Below are 8,989 nucleotides of genomic sequence, written 5' to 3' on the forward strand. Positions count from 1 at the left end.
GTTTACTCCTCTCAGTTCTACATGCCAATTCAAATACTGAAAAAATGATTAAAAAACAGCACTACTGCCAAAATGAACACCTGAGAAATGTCAAAGTCACAATGCACAGTACAGAGGAATACTAAAATATCTTATTTTTAATACACTATGAGTAGTGTACAGTTAGCAAACTCCAAGAATGTTCTGGATTCACATGCCCGTGCACACCCCAAGTGAGCACCTTAATAAAATTAATCACTCATTAACTATGAACAGTCCTGGGTATTTTTATGAAGATGTTGAGTTGCTAATTGGATTTGAAGTACAACAGATGCTTAGGACTCAAACCAAATGCTGCTTTTCCTATATATTAAATATATATATTTGTGTGGATTCATAAAAACACTCCACATGTACTAAAGTAATTTAAAAATATCAGCCAAAAGGTTTCTGCTTCCCCATATCTTACAAACTCAAGACATGAGCCAAAAACCTCAGCAATTCCAGAGAGGAACCACTGCAATGATGCCACAGTAAGCACCAATTCTGATTAAAACACCTGAATTTATGAAGAATGTTTTTTTTTTTTAAGTTGAAAAATACTTTTGGGTATGGCTTCTGCACAAAAATTCTTTTCCATGAGAGTCTGCCAACTACTACAGAGCTACTCAGGGTTTAAAGTGTTACTCCAGGTTGTGCCTGGGCCAGCAGGGCAGAGGTCAGAGCTCTGCAGTAAATTCCTGCCATCAAGCAGCCGGCAATAAGGTTGGGAAAAGAAAAAAGAAAACAAACACAACAAACCCCAAAGCCCCACTGACCACATCTCCTTACAGTCAGAAACCTTCTAAAATGTCCTTTGTCTCCCCTGATGCCAAACTCCTCACGAGAGGTTCAGAACAAGGCACAGGGGGTAGGGAAAGAAGAACTTAACAAACCTAAACCACAAAGCTTCTCTTGGACTTTGTTTTTCAAGTGTTTTGCAATTTTGCTCTCAGAAAGTCATGCAAGTTTTATGAAACTTGCATGGAATTTAAATCAAAGATTCATGCTGTAATTTTTAGCCCTCTACCTGAACACTGGTACCTGCACTTGTGTGCCCACACTAAAATAGCTCATTTCTGTCAAACTCTGCTCTACAATGCCAGGAACAGGAATAAAGCACATCCATGTGCATCTGGCAATGGCACAATGCACAGACCCACCTGGGGATGCTGCTGCCAGCCCTTATGCTCTGCAAAAACTCTTCTACCCACTTCAGGCTTCAATATTAAACACTAAGCAAAAGAAAATGTTATAGATAATGCAAAGGCCATCTCTAGCAATTCTCGTTGGCAGATGTTTGTGCAGGTCCTTTATCCTGATGGAGGAGAGGCTGTTGCTGAGTAATCTTCCTCCTGAACCCCTCAAGTGACAGGAATTTCAGCTGGGATCATAGCTACTCACAGCTCCCAAATCAGGTGTCACAGACCTGACAAGGTATTAGGGGAGGACACAGCAAGTTTCACACAGAAGACATTACAACCTCACAACAGAAGAAGCCACATATGGAGAAGGAGATAGGTATGCTTCATACAACTTGCAAAGAAAATTCAGATTTAAGCATGGTAAAATCAGCTTTAAAATAACAAGGCTGCAACAGATGCTCATTTAATGAAACAACAGCAAACTAAACCCCTTTCACATTTTCAGGTGTCTATTTGATCATAACACAGGTTCATCCTGACCATCATTCACTAGATGACCACAGACATACTGCAGCTTCCTGAAAATGTCATCTAATCACTTCCTCTGCAATCCCAATTAATTTCCCATAGCACAGCCCCAGCTGGGCACAAGGAAGCTGTGGCTGCTGCTTTCTTTGCTAAAGTTCAAGTGAATCCAACTCTGTCCACGGTTACAGGTGTGGTTTGTCACTGAATTACAGAATCATGGACTGGGTTGGGGGGACCTTCAAGCCCACCCACTGCCACCCCCTGCCATGGGCAGGGACACCTTCCCCTACCCCAGGATGCTCCAAGTTCTGTCCAACCTGGCCTTGGACACTTCCAGGGATGGGACAGCCACAGCTTCTCTGGACAAAGCATAAGGAGAGAGACTGTGCTCCTCCACAGATGTGAATCAACCACAGTGGCAATAAAGCCCTGGGCATAAGGATGTATTTAAAAACACCAGAGATGATCCTTGTGCTTTTATAGGTAAAAGAGATCAAATGTTATATAAAAACAGCCAGGACTTCAATGCATTCAAAAAGGCCTTTCATCAATGTCAGGCAAGAGGACAGAAATTAGAAAATATCTTCAGCCAAGTAAAACTGGCTCCATTCACTGAAAGTATAGTAACCATCTGCTTTTTGTTGCCTCTGTGCTGTTACAATTCTGTCCAGAATGACCATGTTCAGAGAAAGTGAACACAGAGGCGGGGGAGGGGGAGGGGGTGGGGGGGGAAGAAATATTTACAGCAATTCTACAGTTCTCCTTTTACTTTGATGCTCTATTTAAATATTCTGGCTGTTTCAAGGGCTTGGTAAAACTGGCTTTTGTAGACTGAACACAAAAAACAAACAGGAGAAAAATGCAGTGTTTTCCCTCCCTCAGCCAGAACACAGTGAGAGCACAGTGGGTAAGCAAAGGCAGAGTAAGCTAATTACCAAGTACACAGCTGCTCCTACCTGGCAGAAAGCAAAGGAAAAAAAAAATTCTGTGGTATTTTTGGGATATTTCTGTGATATTTTTGTGATGTTTATGGGATATTTCTGGGATATTTTAGGGTGGTTTTGGGTTATTTTGGGATGTTTTTGGGGTGTTTTGGGTCCCTCCTGCCATGCTCAGCAGCTATCCCAGTTTGGGATATTTTTGGGGTGTTTTTGTGATATTTCTGGGATATTTTGGGATATTTCTGTGCTGGTTTTGGGATGGTTTTTGAGTTATTTTGGGATATTTTTGGGTTTATTTTGGGGTGATTTTGGGGTGTTTTGGGGTCCCACCTGCCATGCTCAGCAGCTGTCCCAGTTTCAGCGCCACCCCCCTGGCCCGGCTCAGCGCGGCACCAAACGCTCGGCAGCGGCTGCTGACAGCAGGGGGGAGCCTGGGGGACAAACTGGGGAGGGGGAGACAAAACTGGGGAGAGGGATCCTGAAAATGGGGAGAGGGAGACAGATTGGGGAGGGGAGACAGATTGGGAAGGGGAGACCCTAAATTGGGGAGGGGGAGACAGATTGGGGATGGGGAGACACAAACTGTGGGGGAGAAACCCCAAAATTGGGGAGGGGGGAGACCCTAAAATGGGGAGACGGACCCCAAATTGTGGGGGGAGAGACCCCAAAATTGGGGAGGGGGGAGACCCTAAACTGGGGAGGGGGGAGGCCCTAAATTGGGGAGACAGACCCCAAATTTGGGGAACCCCAAAACTGGGGAGGGGAGAGACCCCAAATTGGGGAGGGGAGGACCCAAAATTGGTGGGGGGGGTGGGGATTTGGAGGGGATTTTGGGGGTCCCCAGTTGGGTCTGGGGTCTCAGGGGGATTTTGGGGGTCCCCAGTTGGGTCTGGGGTCTCAGGGGGATTTTGGGTCTGGGGTCTCACACTCAGCCTGGCGCTGCTCCTGCCTCCACAGCCGCATCCGGGCGGCTCCAGCCAAAGCCCCCAGACCCAATTCCAGCGCCAGCCCTGGGGGAGCCAAAACTGACACCAGAGACCCCAGACCCAATTCCAGAGACCCCAGACCCAATTCCAAACAGAGCCCCCAGACCAAATTCCAGAGACCCCAGACCCAGTTCCAGAGACCCCAGACCCCATTCCAAACTGGGCAGGTGGGGGACACCAATGGGGGACCCCAAAATCCCAATGCCCCCATTTCCATTCCCAGTCTCCCCCAGTCCCTCCCAGTCTCCCCCAGTCCCTCCCAGTTCGCCCATTTCCATTCCCAGTCCCTCCCAGTCCCTCCCAGTCCCCTCAGTTCCCCCAGTCCCTCCCAATTCCCTCATTTCCCATTCCCAGTCCCTCCCAGTCCATCCCAGTCTCCCCAGTTCCCATTCCCAGTTCCCCCAGTCCCTCCCATGGCCGCTGCCCGGCCCATCCGGCTCACGGGCACCGGCGCTGCCGGCCCCGCCCCCCGGCCTGGGGAGACCCCAAAATAAACACGGGGAACCCAAACAGAGAGAACCCCAAAAATACAGAGAACCCCCAAATACAGAGACACCCCAAAAATAGAGACCACGAAATAAACACAGGGACCCCAAAAACAGAGACCCAAAAACCACAGACCCCAAAAATTGAGACCCCAAAAAAAATACCGGAACCCCAAAAATCAGCACGGGGACCCCAAAAACAGAGACCCCAAAATCAGACACTGGGACCCCCAAAAACACAGAGAACCCCCATATACAGAGAGACCCCAAAAATAGAGAGAACCTCAAAAACAGAGACCTCAAAAATCAGCACAGGGACTCCAAAAATCAGCACGGCGACCTCAAAATAAACACAGGGACCCCAAAAACAGTGAGAACCCCAAAAATCAGCGGGGGAACCCCAAAAATAAAGACCCCAAAATCAGCACAGGGATCCCAAAAATCAGCACAGGGACCCCCAAAACTGCACCGGGGAACCCAAAAGCAGCACAGGGAACCCGAAAATACAGAGAACCCCAAAACCAGAGAGAACACCAAAAAATACAGGGAACCCCAAAAGCAGCACAGGGACCCCAAAATAAACCCTGGGAACCCCAAAAATACAGAACCCCCCCCCCCAAAAATAGCGAGAACCCCCCGAAAAATACGGGAAATCCTAAAAACACCCAAAATAATGAACCCCCCCAAAAACGAATCCCAAAAATAGAGGGAACCCCCCAAAAATACGAGAACCCAAAAATAACAGGACCGACCCCCCCCCCAAATATCAGCCCCCCCCCCAATACTGGGAACCCCCAAAAAAAGCCGAGACACCCCCCTCCCCAAAAATTACCGGGACCCCTCAAATATCGGGACCCCCCCCAATTATTGGAACCCCCCAAACTCCAGGACCCCCCAAAAAGAGCCGGGACCCCCAAATATTGCCCCTCCCCGGAATATCGGGACCCCTCCCAAAAAAACACCGGGACCCCCCAAATATTGGGAGTTCCCCAAATACCGGAACCCCCTCAAATATCGGGAACCTCCCCATAAAAATAGAGACCCCCCCCTCCCAAACACTGGAACCCCCCAAAAAATACCAGGACCCCCCAAATATTGGGAGTCCCCCAAATACCGGGACCCCCAAAACAGTCGCGATTCCCCAAATACCGGGACCACCCCCCAAATATCGACACCCGCCCCAAATACCGGGATTCGCCCCCCAAAAATAGCGGGACCCCCCCCAAATATCGGGATCCCAAATCCTGGGACTCCCCCCCCATACCGAGAATCCCCAAAATCGGGACCCCCCCAAATATCGGGACCCCCCCCCCCAAGAAAAAAATACCGAGACCCCCCCGAAACACCGGGACCCCCCCAAAAAGAGACGGCACCCTCCCCCAGTCACTGACCTGGTCCCAGTCAGTTTTTTCGGGGGGGTCCCGGGCGGTTTTTTGGGGAGAGTCCCGGGGTGGGTCTGGGCCAAGCCCCGTCCGAGCCCCCCCCGGGTGGAACCCCCGCAGGGACCCCCGGGAGAGCGCATCGGGAATTGTCAATGAATACTCAACATGTTGATGCATTTAGGGAAGTCTTGTCTGAGTTAGTGTGTGCTCTTGGCTGAACTTCAAGTACCCGGAGATAAGAATCTTTTTCTTTATTGTTTTTGTCTTTGTGTCGGTTTCACGTGCTGGGGGAGGGGCGGATTTCGCCTGAGGGAAGCAACGTGAGGCCGGGGAGTGGGAGGGGCTGTCCCGCGTCTGGGGGCCTCCCCTGTGAGCTGCGAGGACCAATCAGAGAGCTGATTGAGTGATGGACAGCTCGGGAAACCAATGAAAAGTCATTTCGCTTTCTCAATTCACAGTGGATCAAGTTAACTAATCTCTCCTTCGGCCTCAGGCTCCCGGTGTGGTGCCGCGGCCTCTGGCCGGTGCCCCGGCCCCCGGCCCGGCCCCGGCTCTGTGGGGAGCCCCCGGCGCGGCCCCGGCTCGTGCTGGGACAGTTTTAGGGGCTGCCCCCGGGGCGCGCGGGGCTCGGCCATGGGCGAGTGGGGCGAGCGTGGAACGGACACGCGGACAAGCGAACACGCGGAGAAACGGCCCCGGGGGTTCAGTTGCAACAGCAACAGCGGCAGCAGCGGCAGCAGCGGCAGCAGCGGCAGCAGCAGCGGCAGCAGCGAGTCTACATATCCTTTGGATCTCTTGTTCCTTCTCTTCCTCGGAGTCGCTTTCCCCGACCCTCTCCCTCTCTTACCTTCTCCCCTCTTCCCATTCCGGGCCATGTTCCGAGCCCGCCCCCGGCCCCGGGCGGGGCTGCCCCTGCCCCGTCGCCGTCCCCGGCCCCGCCCATCCCCCCCCGGTCTCGCCTCTGCCCGGCTCTCGCTGTCCTGGCTGTGGCGCTGTTGGCTGGGCATCACTTCTCTTTGGCACCGCTTGTCCCGGCCCCAGCCCCAGCCCCATCCCCAGCCCCATCCCCAGTCCCATCCCCAGTCCCAGTCCCAGCCCCAGCCCCAGCCCCAGCCCCGGCTCCTCCCGGGGTCTGTGGAGGGCACACACGGCGCGGCCGCTCCCGCCGCCCCCGCTGTGGCTCCTTCAGCCCGAGCTCCGCCGGGGCCCGGGGTGGGTGGGGATGCCCGGCCCAGGACGCTCGGGAGGCGCTTGGGGGCTGTGTCTGGCCCCGGGCCGAGCGCTGACAGCCGCGTGTCGCCCGCAGGGGAGTCGCAGGAGGCGTTGCAGGAGCGGTACCGGATGGGTTCCCTGCTGGACAGCGGCGGCTTTGGCGGCATCTTCCTGGTCACCCGGCTTGCGGACGGCACCACGGTGAGTGGCAGAGGCGGAGGAGGAGGGAGAAAGAGGGAGGAGGAGGAAGAAGAAGACGAGGAAGGGGAGGTTGGAGCGCGGCGTGCCAGGCAGCGAGCTCAGCCTGCTGCTGCCCCTTAGCTCGCAGGTGGCCGTCAAGCGCATCCGGCCCTGGGGCGATCTGGAGAGTGAGCGGGGCCAGAGGCTCCCATGGACAGCACTCCAAATCTTCCCTGTGCCCCCTCCAGGTGCCACACAGGGTGAGGGACATTCATCACACACTCGTGTCCTGTGGAACTGTGGATGCCGGGCTGCAAAATGACCTCCTGAGGCTGGCTGAAGAACACCCAGCTAATGTGGTGATGAGCCTCCTGCGCTGTGCCCCATTGTGTGACAGGTATGCGGCACAGGTGCCCTGAGAGCTCAGGCTTCACTGGCCTGTAGGGCCATTGCCCTGCACAGCCTGTCCAGTGGGGTCTGCCAGACAGGCAGAGAGCTCTGGGCCCCTTGAGCCACCCTGTTTGCTGATCCTTCTGCCATGCTCCCTCCCTGCCCCTCAGGGCACGGGGGCTTTGTCACTCGGCCCCACTCAGCTGCATGGGGCTTGGTACTGATGCACAGCTCTGGTCCCACAGAGCTGCAGCCTTGATGTGGAAAACCATCGGCTCATCGGGACCAGCAGTGCAGAAGGTGCTTCCAGAGCTGCTCTTTGTGATGGAAGACAGGCCAGTATACAGCATGTTCTTCATCAAAGAGGACAACGAGGCCATCTTTGCACTGGCAGTGAGTTTCTGACACTGGCCTTTGCTTGCCCTCCAGGTCCCCTCTCCAGCAGCTCTCCATGCTCTGCCCATTGCCCTGCAGCTCCCAGCCTCGGGCACTGGGCTGAAGGCTGGGCTAGGGACAGGCTCAGGGGCAGCAGGCCGGGTGCTCCCCCTGCGTCTCCCCTAGGGCCTTGCCACACGGACACCTCGGCACTGAGCACTGCCTCGGGCTGCTCTGTCTTTTGCAGGCAACTCTGGTGCTCTGGGTGACTGTCCACATGCCCAAGTGGCACCACACAATGGTCGCATATTCTGCCCGTGTCTTCGTGGCTCTGCTATTCCAAATTTTCAGCACCACAGAGCAGATGCCACAGGAGGTTAAGAACTTCTGGACAGCGTGCCGGGAGGAACACCGCCTTCCCAGCAAGCCCAACAGGTCCCAGTCACCCTGTCCTTCCCATGCCCTTGTGGCCAGGGTCACTGCTCCCAGCATGACCTGGCCTTTGCTCTGGCCACAGGTTTGCAGTGCAGACCATGAAGGCTCTGCTCTGCCTACTGGGCTGTGACAAGAAGCTGGTGGCTCTGGAGCGCAGGCGGGTCTGGGACACCCTGCTCTGTGCCGAGACCCAGCACTATGCAGTGGGGCTGCTGGCCAGGTGAGTCCCCCTTCTCCCCGCTGCCAGCATTGGTGCCCTGTGCCCGGAGTGCCCCACACGCTCCCCGTGGTCGTGGCCAGAGGGCCTTGGCACCGAGGGAGGACCGAGCAGCCTGGAAAAGGCTGGGAGAGGAGGGCTCCCAGGAGCAGCCGCCTCCCAAAGGGCCCACGTCCCCTTGCAGGGTGCTGGGCAAAGGTCCCACACCTCTGTGAGTCAGTCCTGGGAGAGGTTTGCCCGCCCGGCTCAGGGCTTTGGTGCCTTTCTCCCCCTGCCAGGGAGATGCGCCGTGGCTCGAGCCCCTTGTGTTGCGGCATCGCCAGGCACCTGCTCAGCCTGCTCATCGGGGGGCAGCCGCGCTGGGATCTGCCGGCCCTGGCGTTCTTTGTGGAGGTGAGCCTGAGGGCCAGCGCTGCCTGGCTGAGCTGCCTCCCAGCTCTCTGGCTCTGGGAGCTGCAGCCGCCTGGCACGGTGCACGCCCGGTGCTGCCGCCTGGGCCCGGCCCTGGGCAGTTCTGCACTCCCAGCGGCCGGGTCCCTGTCACTGCCCTGTGCCTTTCAGGTCCTGCAGTGCCTGGACTTGAGCAAATATGGGCACAGTGCCCTGTCGGTCATGTCCAGGCACCTGCCGAGTGAGAGCAGGGACAGGCTGCGCCTGGAGCTCAGAGGCCTCGTCGTGCTCAGCAAGGAGCCCTC

At 55.3% G+C, this 8,989-nt stretch overlaps 1 long non-coding RNA gene across 1 annotated transcript; it reads left to right on the top strand.

Moving 5' to 3' along the window:
- The first annotated feature begins 8,033 nt into the window (after nucleotides 1-8,033).
- On the top strand, nucleotides 8,034-8,631 carry LOC306816600. The gene is made up of 3 exons (XR_013777724.1): nucleotides 8,034-8,077; nucleotides 8,160-8,297; nucleotides 8,573-8,631. It is a non-coding gene; the product is annotated as an uncharacterized lncRNA (long non-coding RNA).
- The last annotated feature ends 358 nt before the right edge of the window (nucleotides 8,632-8,989 follow it).

This window comes from Erithacus rubecula (genome assembly GCF_903797595.1).
Source record: "Erithacus rubecula genome assembly, contig: scaffold_713_arrow_ctg1, whole genome shotgun sequence".
Lineage (NCBI taxonomy): Eukaryota > Metazoa > Chordata > Aves > Passeriformes > Muscicapidae > Erithacus > Erithacus rubecula.